The sequence below is a fragment of the Orbicella faveolata genome, unplaced genomic scaffold, assembly GCF_042242905.1.
Source record: "Orbicella faveolata isolate gen_17 unplaced genomic scaffold, um_ofav_v1 contig_34, whole genome shotgun sequence".
Taxonomy (NCBI): domain Eukaryota; kingdom Metazoa; phylum Cnidaria; class Anthozoa; order Scleractinia; family Merulinidae; genus Orbicella; species Orbicella faveolata.
This window is the reverse complement of record NW_028301563.1, coordinates 25415001-25435336: the sequence shown is the minus strand read 5'-3', so window position 1 is coordinate 25435336 and position 20336 is coordinate 25415001. Positions and strand designations below refer to the sequence as shown.

The 20336-nt window shown below is 38.2% G+C and overlaps 1 long non-coding RNA gene and 1 pseudogene across 2 annotated transcripts in view; both read left to right on the top strand.

The window, feature by feature from the left end:
* The first annotated feature begins 69 nt into the window (after positions 1 to 69).
* LOC149105440 (uncharacterized) lies at positions 70 to 5624 on the top strand. Its single transcript, XR_016210106.1, has 3 exons — positions 70 to 919; positions 4602 to 4686; positions 5076 to 5624. It is a non-coding gene; the product is annotated as an uncharacterized LOC149105440 (long non-coding RNA).
* A 6622-nt stretch (positions 5625 to 12246) lies between these two features.
* LOC149105438 (E3 ubiquitin-protein ligase UBR5-like) overlaps positions 12247 to 20336 on the top strand; it is a 40318-nt pseudogene continuing 32228 nt past the window's right edge. The window contains exons 1-7 of the transcript XR_016201708.1: positions 12247 to 12399; positions 13338 to 13548; positions 14641 to 14759; positions 14922 to 15017; positions 15586 to 15978; positions 16769 to 17050; positions 18080 to 19211. The product of XR_016201708.1 is annotated as an E3 ubiquitin-protein ligase UBR5-like (transcript). The remainder of the gene's footprint in view (positions 12400 to 13337; positions 13549 to 14640; positions 14760 to 14921; positions 15018 to 15585; positions 15979 to 16768; positions 17051 to 18079; positions 19212 to 20336) is intronic.

Here is a 20336-nt window from a genome sequence, read left to right as displayed (position 1 = left end):
AATGTTTGCTTTAGTTAAGAAATGGCAGCTAGAAGTTACTGACGTCATTTAAGGTAGCCAAACATAGGAATTTAGACTTGGAGAACGAAACAGTGCTATTTGTTGATAGCGGAGCTCCGGCGGCCCAAAGGGCCACCAAGCGGAGCCCCATACCTATATAGGGAAGAAAAGGAAACCCATGAATTGATTTTCTGATGGTTATCATGGCTAGCGGTATTGCTTGTGGGCGCGTACGCACGACGGCGACGACGACGGAGTCGCGCAAGATGGCGCCATACTCCAGCTAATGGGTTGACAGAGACATGCACCCTCGGTTTGTAGCGGGAGAATGCCATTTTTCTTGGCGGGATTTTTAAAGAAAAACGATAGCGGAGGTTGATCTAATATTTTTAAGACAGGGTTGCACTGAAGGAAAAAACAGAGAGCAAGAATTAGCAGGCAAAGAAGTAGCGAAGAAGATCGCGAAAAAGACTGAGCGGGCCAGCGCTGGGGAAGGAGGCGAGACAGTACTGAACAATGCCGGGAATTATAGCTAGTCAAGGGCTAGAGAAAGGAGGTGAAATAATACCGAACAATGCCTTGAACCAAAGCTAACGAGGGCTATAGAAAGGAGGCGAAAGTACCCGACAAATTGATTTAGAAGACTGCCGAACTCCCCATGGCCAAGTTCAAAATTCGCGCGAACGTGATGCTGTGCAGCCGTGTAAGAAAATTCAAAAGTCACCTGATTTGGTCAGGTGATGAACAAGAGAAATCAAACGTGCCCGAGTGTTTTAGGGAAATTACAAAACAGTAACGTAGCGGAAGTGGTTGATTCGTTGATCTATCGAAAATATAACTTCAGTTCAGTCTTCACAACTTTTGCTGCAAGTTTCTGCCCGGAAGATTTACACTGGCCGAACTGAATTGCCAACTTGCGGTAAATGACTTTTGTTGTTGCGTTTGCTATGAAAATTAACAAGTTGCCTCGGTTATATAAGCTTATTTTCAATTGGAATCCATCAAAAGTCTTCCTTATTTGAAGCCATGCTGTAAGAGATTTTAAAAATTGCATCGTTTTAATTTCGCTCGTCTCTAAACAATAACACGTGGGTCGCTTTGGAGGTTGCTGTAAGTTGTAAACAAATTAAGTTTTCTGTCGATTTTCGTCGTCAACTTAAGCTTATAACCTCACGTCTGAAAATAAGCTTAACCAAAACCGTACTTGTAAACACGGCCGGGCGAGTTTTGAAGTTTTCTCTTAGTTAGTTAGCACTGCCGCCTCGTAGACTGCTAAAATTTCCTCTTCTGGTGTTTAAAACCAAGGAAGGTCTACAAACCATTTTAAGCCGAAGCGAACAGGATTTGCTAAATTTAATTTTGTTCCTATGTGAATATTTGCATATTGTGATTACAAAGTATGGAGAGTTCCTCGTTTTGTTAGTTCAATTTATTCGGTTTGGCGAAATGCTTTTGTAAATTCCGAGGTTAATTTGGTTGAAGACTGGTAAAGCTACTGCCAATAAAATGACTGCAAAGCTAAATTAAGCCGTCGGCAAAAATACAGACTCTCAGCAATATTCAAATTTAAGCGTAAATAATTTTTAAACTTTAACACCGCAAGCTTAAACGAATTTTCTTTATCCTCTCTTTTATTCGGTCACCTTTCATTGAGAAGGGATTTGCTGTTGATACTCGAGCTCAGATGTAGTGATATGCATCTTGTGTTTATAATGTAGATTTCGTCGTTTTATTTTGTCTGTCCAATTAGTTCGGTTTGGTGAAATGGTTATGAAACTGCAATGAGCGTAAAAAACTCTCTTGGCCTTTAATAAACAACTCCACAAATCAAAACGGCGTGGTACAAAGAGTGTGTATACGAGCGGCGTAGATGCAAATAGCGTGGATACAAACAGCGTGGATACAAACAGTAAAAGAGCAAAAGTTACAAGTTGCGGCTGAGCTAAATTCGAATAAAGAAATAACAAAACTGCAAAACGAGGACAGTGAATTACACTTACATTTTTTCGGCCAGAGAAAACTGTTGTGAAACGGACTGCGAATGACGCGAAGAGACTAGCACGAAAGCTAAATAGAACTGCGCTAAGCGCGGACCAAAATGAACTGCCCCAAAACTGTACTGCAAAGCTATGATATGGAAAATACGCTAGAACATGCGGAAAATAAAACTATAGAAACTTAGAAAGGCGCTAATGAAGATGAAACAGCAAAGAAACGCTAACGAGGGCGCGAAAACTGACAGAAAGGAATAAACACCTAAATTGCGCAAAAAAAAAAGACCAAACAAAAGGACGAAAAGAAGTATAAACTAATTTGCGTACGCAAAGGAAAAACAAATTACGCAAGAACGAATAATAGAAAAAATGTTACACTTGGATCTTACAGGTTATATAGTCCAAAATGTCGAGTAGACGATTATGCATGGCAATCCTGTCTGCAAATAAAGCTCTGCTTTGATTTTGATTGGCTATTTCATTTTATTTGTACCATTGCTTCTGGTTGGGGGTACATGGACCCTATTGTCTTAATAAGAGGTTATTCCCCAATGCGGTATTTACACTTAATATGGAAATGTTCCTAAAAAGTGACATGGTACTAATTAACTCGGTAAATTGAACAGTGTAATAGAAGTTCTTGCCCTGACCATTTCTCGGTAATAAGAATAACTTTTACATACATATATACACAATTTAGTCGGAGAGAGCATTCTCCTATGTCCACTCTCTCTCTCTCTCTCTCTCTCTCTCTCTCTCTCTCTCTCTCTCTCTCTCTCTCTCTCTCTCTCTGTACTCTCTTCTTCGCACTAATTTTTTATTAACTAACTTATTAAATGAATGTCACTGACTGTTTTCTTTGTTGTGCATGCATACTTTTTTGCTCGTCGAAGAAAGTTTCAGTTTCTTCCTGGCTGTACAGTTTCCTTTCTCCTGTCCTGTACCAATTCGATTGTGATATAACTTTGTGAATTCTCTATTCTCCTTAAATTTTATCTCATCAGGTTGATAGAATGCACTCTCAGAGTGTTCTATCATTGTCTTCAGTCGCTACAATTTTCCGGAAAAAAAGCAATAGTTTTCTTAATTTCCTTTTACTTTGCGTTAGGACTTTTTAGCACGCCTGTAATTGGCCCATGGGCATTACGGGAGAATAATTTTCAAGTAAAGAATTACATTCGTTTTAGTGTTGAGTATTTTAAATTGTTATGAATTAGGCATTTCTTTTTATTTTTTATTTTTTATATTTTTTTTTATTTTAGTCGCACGCAATGTTTTATGATTTTACTGAGGTATACCATGTAAATGTAAATAATGCACTGGAATTGGCCAGTCAGAGTGTGCATTATATCGGCTTTAAACACAAACCATATATAATAAATGACTTGTATGTAAATTATATTTTTATTACGGAGAACTGGACAGGGCAAGAACTTCTTTTGTGAATTTATATATTAATTCCTCTCAGTGCTGTCAAAATGTCTCAGGAACCTTCATTTCTGATAATCTATTATTTTCCACCATACCTACAGCACAGAAGCTCACCAAATCCTAACTGATAACTAACATGTGTGTATCTCTAGCCTTTGCTGTGTGCTACATGTATATTCTGAAAGTGAAGAATGATCATCGCAGTTAATTTTCCAATTTAAGCAACTGGAAAGAAGAAGCCTGAAAAAAATCAGGGCTTCAACGGGATTCGAACCCGTGACCTCCGCGATACCGGTGCGATGCTCTACCAACTGAGCTATGAAGCCACACATTGGGAGCGAGGTCAATTAATTGAGTTCATGTCTTCCCGTGAGGAGTGAAATGATGTAAAGTTTATATGAAATATTTCATATATGAACTGCGGTTATAGATGAAAGTGAAGAATGATCATCGCAGTTAATTTTCCAATTTAAGCAACTGGAAAGAAGAAGCCTGAAAAAAATCAGGGCTTCAACGGGATTCGAACCCGTGACCTCCGCGATACCGGTGCGATGCTCTACCAACTGAGCTATGAAACCACACATTAGGAGCGAGGTCAATTAATTGAGTTCATGTCTTCCCGTGAGGAGTGAAATGATGTAAAGTTTATATGAAATATTTCATATATGAACTGCGGTTATAGATGAAAGTGAAGAATGATCATCTTTCATCTATAATCGCAGTTCATATATGAAATATTTCATATAAACTTTACATCATTTCACTCCTCACGGGAAGACATGAACTCAATTAATTGACCTCGCTCCCAATGTGTGGCTTCATAGCTCAGTTGGTAGAGCATCGCACCGGTATCGAGGAGGTCACGGGTTCGAATCCCGTTGAAGCCCTGATTTTTTTTTCAGGCTTCTTCTTTCCAGTTGCTTAAATTGGAAAATTAACTGCGATGATCATTCTTCACTTTCATCTATAACCGCAGTTCATATATGAAATATTTCATATAAACTTTACATCACATGTATATTCTGTTATCCTGCCTTAACTGCTAGAAACAATTTTGACAGAGCTGCTGTAAAAGTTTCACTTAAATTGATTTCTAGTAACAGCGCTACATGTAGCAGAGTTATTGAGTATGAACTTTATGGAGGATTTTAAATTTTTATTTTTTTATGATTACAGACAACAACAAAATATACATGTGTATACGTAACCTGATGTTGGTGTTGTTTACAAACCGTAGTTCATAATGGTCATCCTATTACAGGTAAGGGAGAAAAGTTCAGAGAGTTTAGAACATTTCTTCCCCCAGCACACCTTCTGTCTATAGGTGCAATAATTGAGAGGTTATATATATGTACGAAGAGTAATGTAAAGTTACTGTATAAAGTTAGCATTAAAATCTGACATTTGAACGCCTCCTTTGCTAAAATTGGTCACGATTTAATTGTTATCACTCCTTGTGAATTCATAGAGATTCCAGAGGCAAATTATCACCTAATGTGGAAGTCCTGTCCTCAAGTGAGGGAAAATGACACAAAAAAGTTACAATGAGAGTAAAAAGAATTGTGAATGTTGATATGGTGTACATTATACATCATGTAAAGGTATTTGGTGAGTGCCAAAGGCATAACATTTCATGTATTGCTTTTTCAGGACAAATTATATAACAGTGACGTTTTAAAAGGTGTGATCAGAAAAATAATGAGTACATTGTCCAGGCAGCACCAGTTTCTGGACGGCATATGCAGACAGTAAGAGGAACTGTAAACACTACCACGTAAGTTAGTTTTATGCTTATGACTTCTTGTTCTTGGATTTTGTGTCATTTCATCACAAGAATAGGTAATGAAAGATGCAATAGTTGTTGCAATATATTTTTGAAGGAAAACTTATAAGTCTGCCTACGCTGGATAACAGCCATGTGTAAACTGAATGTGAAGCAAACACTCTGTTAAAGATGGGGCAACCCTAAAACCCAGAAACTGGAATCCGGAATCTGGAACCAAAAACCGGAATCCAGAAACTGGAAACCGGAATCCGCAAATCAAAGAAAATAAGTTCTTCAAATACACGAAAATTGTTTTGCTTAGCTTTTCGACTGTAAAAAGTAAGCTGCCAAGTGAAAAGGACCTCAAACTTAACCTTTTTTGAAACAAAAATTCCCTGTCTGTTGAAATCGTGCAACCGTTATTTTTAGTGAGGGCTCTGATTATGAGAATCTCAGTAAAGTGCATCTTAATTTTATTCCAAGTACCTCGAGAGTGTCTAAAATAAGCTTGCTTGTAATTACCATTTTGTTTAATAAGTGATCTTCAATTTACCGGGAGTATACGTTTATCCTTTATGTCTAGTAGATACTGAACAAGATAGAAAATGTCATAGAGAACAGGATATCCGTCAGTGGCAGCCCCCTGTACATTGACGGTCATGCCCCTCACTTTCGAAGTCCAAAGGCTAACCCATCTGGTCTAAATATGAAATTTGATTTTTCCAACAGATACGAGACCAATTCCAGATTAACACAATCTCCACAATGATACTGTGACAAATCAGCCTTTCATATTCTTGGCGGCCATCATATTAAAACAATTTGTAGAAATGTTGCACACTTACTTCCGTCTGCTTCTCACTTGCTAACAGATCAGACCACATGTTGTTAAAAGATGCTAAAAGACTGCCAGAAACTCACTGCAATAGCCTATAATAGCTTGTTGTTAATGTGCTGCTCACCAGTCTTCTCAGAGCAATTTGATCTAGACAAGAAGCAGGCTCTCACCAGGGCCAGCTTGAACAAAAGATGGGTAACTTAGCCTATGAGCAGGCTCTCGTGTTTGGGCTGGGGCCGTGAGTGGCAAAGCCGCATGAAGGCTCTTGGTGACATGCCAATGCAGAAAAACACTAGACACCTATTTAGCCTGCTCAGACACTAGAGACAGATACTAGAGCCTGCTCGCAGGCTATGAGTAACTCTATCCACCCAAAAAATCAGTAACCCTGACTGGATAGGGATGTACCCAATGGATAGCTTTATGCAGCTTTTGAACAACCGGGCCAGATATATAGCTAAGGGTTGTTCAGAACTAGTCAATATTTTTTTAGCAATTACAGTCTGTGACTGAAGTAAAGCCAAGAAAATAAATAACAACAAAATAATTTTTGCTCATATTTATTTATTAGACATTGCTGAAGTGAATTATTTCTATCATCATTCATAATATCTGGATTCCAGATTCTGGTTTTTGGTTCAGAATTCCGGATTCCAGATTCTGGATTCCGGATTTTGGTTTCCAAATTCAGTGTTGTAGGGTTGCCCCAGATGATGTATGTGCATATGTTAATCTTGAATAATCTGAAATTTCAGAGAGTTTAAAAATATCATATCATATCTGTGATGGTTCTGAGGTGGAGGGCTGTTACATGTACATGTAAATGTCTCAAGCACGATTTTTCACTCGTTATGATTCAGGTGCAAATAGTTTCTGTATCTGTTGATGTGCAACAATCTACACCAATATTTCAACCTAATAATGTATAGTGTATATTAATTAACCAAATTATGCTGTTTTTAGTTGACCAGTGCTACTACATAGCAATGTGATGTTGAAGGGCACAAATTTAAAAACAGCCCAGTGTCAACTTGTCAAATATATGAACTGGCCAGACAGTATAGATTAAAAATTCTCTGAAAGGTAAGATCTTTCTTAAACATTATTTTGTAATTAATGATTTCTCAGACATTGTTTTCTTCAAGAAAAGATTCATACCCCACATGGAGGTTTTTTCTCTATTAGAGCTCTTGATTCCTGATACTTTAATTTGGAATTTGTAAAGACTGGCCATGAATGGGTGTTGGGTGTGAATATCTTCTGAAACTGCACATTCATTCATTGAGTGAGCAAGAACATCAGTGTTTGTCCTGACAAACTCTGATTTTCTTCTGGAAGCTGAACTCATATACAGTTGTGCAGTTATATGTAAAACCAAACAGCCTGGATGACCCTGTGATTGGGACTGTGCACATTGTTGTAACCCTCAATGTTCCAGTTTCTTGTTTGAAGCAAATTGCATTTGCTCTTGAAAGCAAGTGGCGAAGTTCATAACAGTTATGTAAGTTTGCTTTGTATCTCAGGGCAGAGCCTGCCACTGTGAAAGTTGGAGTACCAATCCCTAGCATTTGATTCACTACTAACACTCAGTAAACAACTAACAATGAAGTTCACTGTATATCAAAGAAAGGAATTACATGCCTGTTCCTGTCAGTCAATATATGAACAGTTTACAGATGGACAGCCTGTATTAAAACATCAAAGATTTTCAAAGCAGCCATGGCCTGGTGAGATATTTCTGACAGATATATTAATTTATGAAAAGTTCTATAAACAAATGCATCTGGGAACAAATTAATTTATCATGGATGCAGCTTCTGAGAGATCCCCGATATTAATGGAACATACACTGTTCATACATGTAAAAGAGTTCAGTAATTCATTACTTATGTTCTAATGCTTTGTTTGGTTTCTCTCTATTTACAGACAACTTGATGGGATTATAAATTCTGCACCAAGTTCATTGAATAAACTGACTTGGAGGTTCAGTTCTGCAACCCATTCTTTGTGTAGTAATATCATAGCTGCAACATTGTGACAGATACACTGCATTACATCATTAAGAAATACATATTAACTAATTATTTTTAAGTGCCTGTTAAATTAATCAGTTTTTCTTAGAGATAATTTACTCATGGTTTATTTAAATAATTGGCTTTTTGGCTTTAAAATGATATTTATTGAGCTTTTAAATCAATTTTGTGATAATCTGCATTGGACATGGCATAGATTGATATTTTGCCAACACGAAATGGAGAACTGGGTCTTAAGCAAAGTTGCAGGATTAGCATTTTTGTAGATTCTACAGACAGCCTTGCCATTCGCAATGTCCAATAAGGTTAATTTGTTCCTTTCTGTTGTAGAAATAGTGTTCTCTAATTTATAAATTATTTCAATCTGTTGTTTAAATGATTGCCTCATAACCCCATGTCTGACTTTGGTGCATGTAGGATATTGATGTATTTTTTATCCATTTTGCTGTAAATTATCTTAAGTGATGTGTCAATCAAAACATATCTTGGATATGCTGGGCTCTTCTGACAAATGTACCTATGTCTGATAACCTTCGAGTGCATTTGGTTGTGTAGTGCAGACAAAATACATGTACATAATATAATTTCCTCTTAGCTTACTGATAATTCTTGGTATAATTTAATCATAGCAAATTAATTAATGGAACCCAATAACAGCTCTTGTAGTCCACAATGCCAGTCGAGAAAAAGAACAAATCACATTGAAATTGAATAATAAAATTATTATTAGAAGCCTATTCAAATATTCATGATCAGCAAAAAAAAAAAATCGTAATTACTGTTTATGCGAGGGTGATTTTGCTTATTGCAAACCCTTCGAGCAGGAGCAGACTCCATACAATAGTGAAGATGACTAAATGTATCTTTGGGGACAAGTTAGAAAACAAAACTTTCCAACTTTTCACATATGTATACTGTTTTGGTAATTTTGTGAGATTACATTTGGTAGAGATTCAGGGACTGAGTATATTGGAACCACTGCATTTCAATCAGTTCCCACAACAAAAAAATGTGTAAACTTCTTTTGTGCGGGAGTCCCCATGTTAACAAAGGAAGAATATAGTGATTAATAGCAATGCCTTGTCTTTCTGAATAAGGTAGGAAAGAACAAGAAATGCCACCAAAAAGCACAGAAGACAGTTCTGTTATGTGATCAGGATTTTTGGTGGCTTCCCAGAAATCGTTGAAGTCATGGCTCTATATTTCATAATCACACCATCTTTCACCTCGATCTGCTGATGTAATACTAGTTCCGGCTGAAACTATTAAATCATTCCCAATTTATCTCATACATGTTAGATTATTTTCATTAGTAACAACATTCCGAAAAATAACTGAGGAGCTCCGCTTTTAGGCTGGCCTAAATCTTTATATTATATTTCTCAGCACAACTCAAGTTAGCAAGGTTGGTGTTGTGGTTTATTATATCCATGTACAAAAAAAACAAAATGCATGGCTCATAAATATTTCCATGGAAATGGTCTTTATTGCATAAGCCTGACCAAGAAAGAACCAATCAGAATGCTTGAATTTGCTGCGGGACTACCTTGCGATATGTTACTGTATTTACAGTGTACAGGTGTAGAGATTACTGATCAAACAGCTGCTGATCTGAACTTTTCATAAACTATGCAACATTCTTCTGTAGGATGGTCACTTCACACGCTTTACACACATTGCTACCATGTACTCAGAGCTGGTCTGTGTTGGAGCAGATGGCAAGCTGTACCGGTGGAAATGGGAAGATCCACTACCTTACAGAGAACAAGATGTTGTATATCACCCCAGTGTCAAAGCTCTTGGGCTCGTGGACGAAAAGGTTGTATCAGTGTCTGCATCCTCCATAAGAGCTTCTGTTTTCACAGAGTCTGGCAAGGTAAAATATGGGCATGTGCTCAAAAACTGATATTTTGGACAGTAACAGCAAGATCAAGTATAGTTTGTTCATTAAAAGAGGTATACAATGTACTTAATAAGTGTATTGCAAGCAATTCAGATAGGTGGCATTTCAAGTATTTTATCAAAATTTGTAATGACATTGAAAGAGAGAACTATGAAGACTTTGTAAGTGACACAAGGTTAAAACAAGTGATTGAGTAATTCTTACATGTACATGCACATGTATGTGTGGTCCTCCAAATACCTTTATAAGGTTTTCTTAAATTAAAAACCGTGATTGCATTTGCAAGGTGATATTATAAATTTCCAATTGACTTTGTCATTTTTTTTTTTTTTTTTTTTTTTCATTTTTTTCTTTTTTTACATACATGATATTTAATATAGAATAGTCACCCTGAGTGGAGGAAATGGGATGCTTGGCCATTCATGTAAAATTAGAATTTGCTTGACTGAACTACATACAATGTAACTGACTGAAAATTATTCCTTCATCTTAAGCAGTCCAGTTATGTTAGGGTAGTTTTCAATTGAGTGTCGAAAGTAATTTGACAATTACTTTGGTTTTGGTTTTACTACGGTTTGATATTGGCTGCCAGTAGTCTAATTGGTAAGCAATTGGTTTGGTTTTGGTTTTGCAACACTCATTTAAAAACTGCTCTAAGATCAAAATAATTATATTTGATTTTAATCTGTGTTTAAACTTATTATTACTAATTTCATCATTTATTTCCTGCGGGTTGCTACTTGGATTGATGAGACCCTCAGCTCTATTGCTAGCAAACTGGAACATACAACTCAAGGATTTGCCGAGTTCTCTGGAGACAAATTTGTAGCCATTCACACATGCTCTCTTTAGACTTGTGCCCACAGATGTCATTAGTGGCATTGTACTGGTGGTAAGTGATCAAATCCATGCAAAGCTTTTTTTGTAACCTAATTAGTAAATTCTACAGTCACATCGATGTATTAATTTGCAAACATCAACTGCCCAGAACAGTGTATAGTATATCAATTCTGGTTTCTCTTGAATCTAGTAAACTGTCTGTGTACATATTGCATTTAGGTCGCTGCATTACAGTTTATGACGTGAAAAGTAAATAAATTAACACATGCTGACGTTAAAAAGTCCTAAAACCTCGGTCTCTAAATTTAATAATTGAAGGGGTGCAAAGAATAAGGACTTAAGTGAATGTTAATCTATGTGATGTCAAACTATATTAACTTTACGTTTCACAGGGGAATAGAGGGGAATTTGGAGGGAAAATCTAGCAATTTATCAGACGCCACTTCAGTTTTTTTTTCAGGCACCCCTTCAGTTATCTTAACAATAATTTCAGACTTGCTGTACTCAATATTGTATGCAACTGCAAACAGTGTTTGAGAATCATTACACTTTCAACCTCTTCATTCACGTGAACGTGGAATTAACTACATAACGTACTGGTGTATAATATTACCGTATTTTCCTGTGTATAAGTCAACGTTTCAAGACCTAAAAATCAGTCTGAAAATTCACCCTCAACTTATACATGGGTAAAAAACTTGAGATTCACGCACAAGTTAAGTAATTAGCATAATAATTGTCTTTCAATGTTAACAAACATGTAATAAACGGCAGCACAGTTTACAACATACATTCGCTTAGCGATCTGTTTCTCTATATCAGAGCTTCAAGTTGAAATCCATCTATATTTGTCTGCCAAATGTTAACCTGAATGTTGTAGATACTCACTGGCTCAATTTTGTCATAAAGAACCGATATTTTTGCTGTAAGTAAAGCTGTAAGGCTGCTCAGAAAACATCTTTCGCGTTTCGAACTTTTCTGCTTAAAGTAACCTGGCAGGAGACGGTCTCGATGGATTTCAAGGCTTGGCTATCAAGTATCACAACGCACGCTTTGCACTTTGTTTATCGAGTCGTTTTGAAAGAGTCCTGAGTTTCTTTGGTGTTTTCCCTGTCTTCTAAAGCCACTTCGTATCTCTACACACTTAAAAAGGTTCGTTTGAAATCGTCGTGTTTGATTTTGTGAGCATTTCACAAAAATTATCGTCAAAAAGCCCACATACACTCATGTTGCTAAACTGGGTAAAATGCTTGTGTACTTGCCATAAATAAGCTTAGTAAAACTTCAGGTTGAAACTCGCTGTGATTTGTTCGCATATCCGCAGTAGCTGAAAGAAAATTCTAAGAAATACAAGAAGAGCTTTCCAAGAAATTCTTACCTGGAAATGAAGAAAATCTTGTTTTTGGCCTCAAAAATTGGGGGTTGACTTATACACAGGATCGACTATTACACAGGTAAACACGGTACATACATGTGTGCTTTACAATAGGGGTGTACTTCCATTTGAGCAAAGAAAGAAACTATTAGAAAAAGCTCGGGCCAGGGCAATAAGAAACCGCACCACCTTCACCAGCTGCATAGTACGAGAAGTTCAGGTAATCCATGCCAAGAGTGAAACTTAACAGTAAACAGAGAGAAAATTTAAATCTTTGAATAATCGTATGAAAGGACTTGATGCATGCATTACTTAATTACGTATGTCTATGTGCACTGCTATAACTATATCAGGGTTAGGGTTAGCTTAGCTAACTATAATTCAAATTTGTTACCCCCTGTTTACACCCTTTGACTTAAACAGATTAGCCAAGAGAATTCACAGACATCATAAAAAGAACCAAACTAACAATAGGCAGCTGATTATTTGAAAGATTAACTTCCCTTTCAATGTCTCCTAATCAGAAAATTTATGCTCTTGGGAAACCTCTTGGATTATGAAAAAGAGGTGTGTGCAAGGCATTCAAAGAGAAAGAGGGTTTTGTTTCCTATAAGACCCCTCTGTTTGTCAGGTTTTTAAAAAAGAGTCTTTTAAAGGCTACTTACTCCTTTGTAGTACTCATCACATTTAATTGAAACTCCAAATAATTGAAATTATGATCAGAAGTTCAACTACAACATACTTGTCAACATTCCCCTTTTCCCCTTTCAGTGTTGAATTTCATGTATCAGTTCAGAGTGTTTATCAATAGGGTTTGGGGTTTGGTTTGGGCAGACTGTTATGAAAATGAGATTTATGACAAAGATTGTTAGTATGATCAAAAATTAAAATTGTGAATCACTGATAAGTGGACTCAGGGCTCAACCATTATCTGTAATGTTGCAGATTTTAACTAGATAAGTGAAAGTTGGTTCTACAAAGTGTTAGAGAAGTGTGGACAGTACATGTATGCCTGTTACAGCATATGGTTACAATGTACAAGTGTTTCTTGTGAACATTATACAGAACTTGTAGTACCGTGATAGAAAGGTGTTAGCTGCACATAAAATCTTGTACCAACTTAACAACTGCCGAAGTATTGCTTTTCTTCAACATCAGGTCTGCTTACGTAGCTGTCCTTTGTATCATCCTGGTTCTACTGGTTTCAACATCTCTTCTGGTATCCCTGGTATGGGACAGTTATTAGAATCGGCATGGAATCTGGATGAGAAGTGCTGCTTTAAAGTGCTGCCACTAGGGAATGAAGAATCTCCTAATCCACCACTTATTGAGGAACAAGACAGTGATGTTCCTGGCTCTCTTGGCCTGAGTGAGTTTAATTTAATGGAAGCTGATATATAGCTAGAGAGTCAAGGACTACATGTACACCCCATGGTTGATGCAAGTCATGAAATACATGTACACATATATTAGCACGTGTAGGTTTTGGATGGCCAATATGACTTAATTTCGGTTACAGGTGCAGCAAATGCACTTCAGGCATTAATTGCATATTCTTGCATTTTGATTGGTTCTAACTTATTATCTATTGGAAGACCTGTAGGTAATGCATAGACGATGTCATTAACATTTTTTTTTCCTTCTTTACTGTGTAAAACAAGTAGACTCCATGTTGCTGTGCATCTATGAACATACATATATACATGAACTTTATTGTTTCTCGAATTGAAGAGTAGCTTTACACAAGCAAATTTTTCTGGGAGAAAAAAATAACAAAAGAAATCAACCTAATATACAGTAACAAACAAACAAACAAACAAACAATGTATTCAGTAATAGATTACGGATGACGTCAAATTGCGGTAAGAACATCAGCAACATACTCACCTAACAGCTCTTGTGCCACTATTTTGGTCCTACCACATTTTGACATCATCTGTAATCTATGAGTAAACAGAATCACCAGAACATGGAATCTATTTGTTAGTTTTATCACATATTATAGTTCAGATAGGACCCTGCGCACACTCTGATTGGTGGAAAAACCCATGTCTTATCAGAGCATAAAACATAGAAAAAGCACATTTTATTGTTTTTTTTTTTTGCCACATTACCGCTATATCACAAAGCAAATGAAGAAGCCTAAGCTAGTATAATATTACACTGTGATAAAACTCAATGGGCATTTGAAATTATGAGGCAGCCAAGATTGAAATACCTACCAGCAATTTTCACGGTTTATCGGGTGTTAGCTACTGTCTCAAAAGAACTAGCAATTACTACTAGTTCATTTTAGACAATAATGAAAACAAGAGTAAACTGTATAAATTGCTGCAAGGTATTGTTGCCTCGATGTTTTCCAAAATTAAAGTCACTTAGGGCTTTATTCCACTCACCCCTTCAATATTGTGAATTCAAATGTAGGATTAGTGTTTTTAAATTTTTGATTTGTCATTTGCAGAGCGTAAAAAGGATCCATCAGTAGAGGCAGCAGAAGATAAATCTGTTCAGGATTGGGATTTGAAAGATGTTATTTTTGTAGAAGATAAACGTAACATTCCTGTTGGAAAAGTACTTAAAGTGAGTGTATCTAACTTTTTTTTAGAAGGATGCAGTGTAGTTTATGGAAATATCCCAGCTTACAGTATCTTTGTGCATATGAACTCTCAACAAAATGGTGTTACATTTGTACTTGAACTGTTGATACCACTTTTATAGTGTTAATTTATGATAATTGGATAGGTTAGATTTGTTTTTGCAGCTGCAGCTCTCTCAAATGAAGAAGCCAGCGGATCTCTTCTGCAGGATGTACGTCTTCTACGGAAGGATGAACTTCAGGTAACTGCTATGGTTAATCGGTTGTTTCATCCTATCAGTTCATTCATGTAACAAAGGTTTATTCAAAAATATCATATTACTAGTTTACAGGACTGTAAACCTAACGGTATTTTCAGCCTTAGACTGCATGTACGTGCACTATAGCTAGCTACCAGAGTTCCATAGTTTATTCATGTGGCACCAAACTGATAATCTGATAATTATATGTAAGATATGATAATATGTAAAAATTAATTGTACTTTTTAATATTGTGGCAATCTCTGTACATAAATAATGACTATAATGCTTGGTTATATTTCACAAACTCCGGTCGAAATATATGAGAATAAATCAGGTATTGTCCGCTTACTTGTGCTTTGATCCACACCTTTAACGCCCCAAGGGGTACCCACCCCCACCCCCCAAGAAAACTAAACGCATGATGTAATCCCATCAAAACCCGGGAGCATGAACCATGTGCTCCCAGGATTCCTAGCAACTTTTTCTGCTGTGCTTCAATCCTATAGACAGGTAAGTATTTTTCACTCGTATTTGAGCTTTTATTTCTCCTTTTTTTTGTTGCTCTAGCTTAAAATTTCCTTGCAGGAATCAACCTACCGTGGTTTCCTTCAACTACAGCGGTTTTTGAGGCCAGATACGATGCCTTCACATTGCAATCGTAAGTTGCATTCACCTTCCCGCCATTCGCACGATCGCGACTCACCATCTAACTCACCCAAACATCGTCCTTCAAAGGACAACAACAAGCTGGAGTCCATTCTGAAGTCCCTTGAGACCCTTAAAAATGATGTTTCCAAGTGTAATAGCTGTTTGGCCCTTTATGAGTCCCACTTAGAACAACAGAAATTGGCTTTCGAACCAGATCATGAAGGCGACTGTGACGCCATTTCCTTGTTGGTTTCTGAAGACCCTGCGTTCGAGTCTGCCAATGGAGATGAGGCTTTTCAGCCATCAGCTGAGGCAGAATTGTCGCCAAATTAGGCTACTAAGCCACCAAACAAGGCTTTGAGCTGCCAAACAAGGCTATTAAGCCACCAAACGACTCCTGGAGTACAGGCGATACAAAATGCGGGGTCAAATGACAATGCCAACTCCACATGTTATGACCCGACGTTTCTGTCACATCCTGGAAACCATCCAAGGTGTTTTCTTCATTCTTGGACAAAAACTTGCGAAGGAAACTCAAGTTTTGGATATTTTGGAAACTAGCAGTGTGGTATCTGTCGATGCTTTAGCATTGCCTACACTTTATACTACGATCATCAACCAATTTTCAAACCCTCAAACCAAGAAATATGTACAAGAACGTTATAAGGAACTTACCTCTGTTTAGCGTTCTTTACTTAATGTCTGGCCCTCTTTGCTGTCTATGACGCACTTGAATCAAATGAAGATGAAGATGTTAGAGCAGGCACTGCCTTCTTGGCTTGGCTAACTATCAGTTGTCAATATTAAAATGAAAGAAGGTTTTAGCAGCCATTAATAAGGCCAAGATTAATTTAAGGGACCTCCCTTTACCTAATGCTAAGAAAATGCTTTTTGGGGATGACTTTCCCTCCCTTGCCTCAAAGCAGGCTGACCTATCACGTGGCCGCTCTAAAACCCTCTCATCAAATACAGGACGCTAATTTCCACAGAGATCTGGCCCTTCCCAACATTTTGGATCTAGAACAGACCCCATGCGACACACCTTCGACTCTGCAAATTATGCCCAAACCTGTGCAAAAAACTGTTCTCTTCATCCTCAAAGGACGACCCAACAAGAATCAACCAGCACCTATCCCAGCGGGAGCAAACAACTTCAGACCCAGAAATTCTAAGTATTGTAAAGGGCTTTCAAATAGATTTTCATTCACCCCCAGTTCAGTCTTGCCCTCCTGTTACAAGAGCAGGTCCATCAGAAACTCAGTTGATCAATGCAGAAGTCCAGGAACTGTTAAAGAAAGGAGCTATTCAGGAGGTCAACCCTTGGGACGAAGGCTTCTACAACTGCCTTTTTCTTGTTCTGAAGCAAGAAGGGACTTACGGACCTGTAATAGATTGAGTTCATTAAGCTGGCCGAACACAGTTTTCGCGCACGCTTTTGATGATGCAATTGAGCGCGTGCATAAGGATTGCAAAGAGCGATCATTTTATTTACTCAACACCCACACTGTCTGTGCTGTTTTTTCTCTATTATTGAACGCAGTGTATTGATGGCTTTAGTCGTTTATTACAAAGATATGTTAGAAAAGGTAACGACGCAAAGAAACCAGCAATTCTCAGCTTTCTCTTTGTTACCGAAAGAACCCAGTTAAAGGCAGCGCATGCACAGTTGCTCGAAAAATTGAGACCGATTGCTTTTGTAGAAACTTGCGGATTTCTGACGATCCAGTCGTTAGAATTTCAAGAAATTTGGCAAAAAAATAGTTCAGAAACCACATGAATGATCCATCGCAAAAAATCTGAATTTTGACATAGGGAATTTTTAATAATACAGAACGTGTGGTGAAAACGATTTACGGCGAATTACGAAAATCGCCTATGTCAAAATTTTATTAGAACAGTGTTGACAGAAGGGATTTAATGTCAATTCGTAGTGGTCAAAAGATGAAAAAATCTAACGACTGGATTTTTTTTTAAAATAAACAAAAACCATTTTTTAAGCCTTGTTTTTAAACAGCCCCGTTGCCATGGCAACAGCACACATCTTAGCCAAAATGCGAGAATAAACTTTTCTGTGGTTAACCTTGACTCTTGCAAAAAACGAGCGCCAAAGCATAAATAGCTTAAAAGTAATGCTGAATTAAGCATAGGCTCTTGAAAACTGTGTTCGGCCACCCTAAACCGATTTGTTCGCAAGTCCCACTTCAGGATGGAAAACCTTCATTGTTTGAAAACCCTTCCCAGAAGTACATGACAAGCATCGATCTAAAATTTGCTTATTTTTCTGTTCCCATGCACAAATCCTCTCAAAGGTTTCTCCGTTTCATCTGGGGCAGCAAACACTACACCTCTCAGGGTCTTCCTTTTGGGCTAAGTGCAGCACCCCGAATCTTCACCAAACTTCTGAAACCTGTAGGCCCCTTCTGAGGAAGCAGGGATACTGAATCATAGTATACTTGGACGACTTCCTTCTCCTTGCCTGTGGCAAGGAGGAAGTTCAACATCTAACTCAAATGACATTAACTCTATTGCGATCACTGGGCTTTCTCTGGAGTCTTGTTGTCTTGCCATTTGGGTAGCCCCTTTGCATCTTGGGGCTGTTCAAATTTTGCTTATCCAGACCTTGAGAGACCACCAGTTCAATTTCAACTGTCAACTAACACTCAACTCCCAAGCTCAGGCAGAACTAACCTGGTGGATACACAATGTAAACAAGGGCAACGGCAGCCCTGTTTTCCCCCCACCTCCTGATCTAACAGTTCTTTCGGATGATTCTATGCTAGGTTGGGGCACAACATGTCAGGGCAAATCCACCAATGGCAAATGGTCCAGTCAGGAATCAACTCAACACATCAACTTTCTGGAACTGAAAGCAGCATTTCTTGTCCTAAAAACATTCCTCAAGGGCCAGTCTCACAAGGTTGTACTGTTGAAGATGGACAACTCCTCTGCAGTTGCTTACATAAACAACAGGGGAGGTACCCACTCAGTCCCTCTGATGTCCTTAACTCTGGAGATCTGGACTTGGTGTCTTCACAGAGACATCCTCATTTCTGCACAGCATGTCCCTGGAAAAGAAAATACCATAGCCGGCCAAGAGTCTCGTACCTTCCTAGATTCCAGTGACTGGCTACTTCACCCAAAGGTAATCACACGGTCCTTCCTTACAAATTGCAACACAGATCTGTTTGCCAGTCGCCTAACAGCTCAACTACCTCAATACATCAGTTGGAGACCAGATCTAGGAGCATTTCATATAGATGCCCTAACTCTACACTGGAATTCTCTGAAGGGTTATGCCTTTCCCCCTTTCAACCTCATTCCAGTAGTTCTCAACAAGGTTATTCAGGGCAATACAGATCTAGTGCTTGTAGCACCAATATGGCAAGCCCAACCATGGTGGCCATGGTGGAGTCTTTTAGTCAGCAGCTGTGTCCTACTACCACACAGTCCACATCTCTTACAGGACCCCTCCCATCCAAACAGGATACATCCGATGTTCTCACGCCTTTATCTAACCGTGTGTTACATCTCCAACAATACTACCAGTATAACAGGTTACCAAATTGCTCCTCTCAGCAACTCGGTCCTCCACTCGCAAGGCCTACCAGTCAGCATGGTCCTGCTGGAGTAGCTGGTGTACTGAAGGGAAAATGAATCCTGTTTCAGCCCCACTCTCCAAAATCCTTGAATTCCAGCAAAGGCCTTTTCAGATGGTTTGGAGCACTGCTCTATAAATGTACTGTGCTCAGCTATCTCCTCGACACATTCAAAGATTGACAGCTTCCCTGTAGGTCATCATCCTCGTGTCACTAAGCTAATGAAGGGAAAACTCAACTCCCACCCTCCAAAACCAAGGTACTCACATACTTCGGATGTCAAGAAGGTGACAGTGTACCTATCTTCCTTAGGAAGCAACAGCTCTCTGTCCCTCAAGCACTTGTCAAGGAAACTTGTTATGCTCTTTGCCTTGGCTTACCCAGAAAGGGCAGCTTCTCTGGCTAAATTAAATCTTAGATACTGTAAAATCCTCCCAGAGGGAGTTGTTTTCTCGCTTACTTCCCCTAGAAAGCGTGGTAACCCTAACCATTCAGGTCAGGCCTTCTTTGCTCATTTCCCTCACAATCGGAAACTTTGTCCTTTTGAAACTCTCTGTCACTACCTCAAGAAACGGCATCCAGTTTGCCCTACTCTCCCATGCTCCAAACCAGACCCTTTGCTCATCTGTTATATTAAGCCTCACAAACAGGTTTCCTCTGCTACCGTTGGGTGCTGGCTCCGGCTTACCATTAAAGATGCTGGAATCAACACGAAAATATTCAAGGCCCATTCAGTTCATTCAGCTTCAACTACATCAGCAGCCAATGGAAGTGTTTCTCTGGATGAGATTATGACAATGGCTGATTGGTCATCTCCATCCACCTTCCAGAAGTTATACTATAAGCCAGGGTTCAATTCAAAATACTGCCATTCTGTTCTCAAACAACCTTAACTGTTTACTAGGGGATCCTTCCCCTCTGTGAAAGCTTTCCAATCACTGATTTAGCTTGTATATCCATTTATTCAGAACTTTTGCTCCCTGTTATATCTTTGTTACATGTTTCAGACATTAAATCTGTGCTTATACCTTGGTGTCGAAATGTACATAATTTATTCTCATGTATTTTGACCGG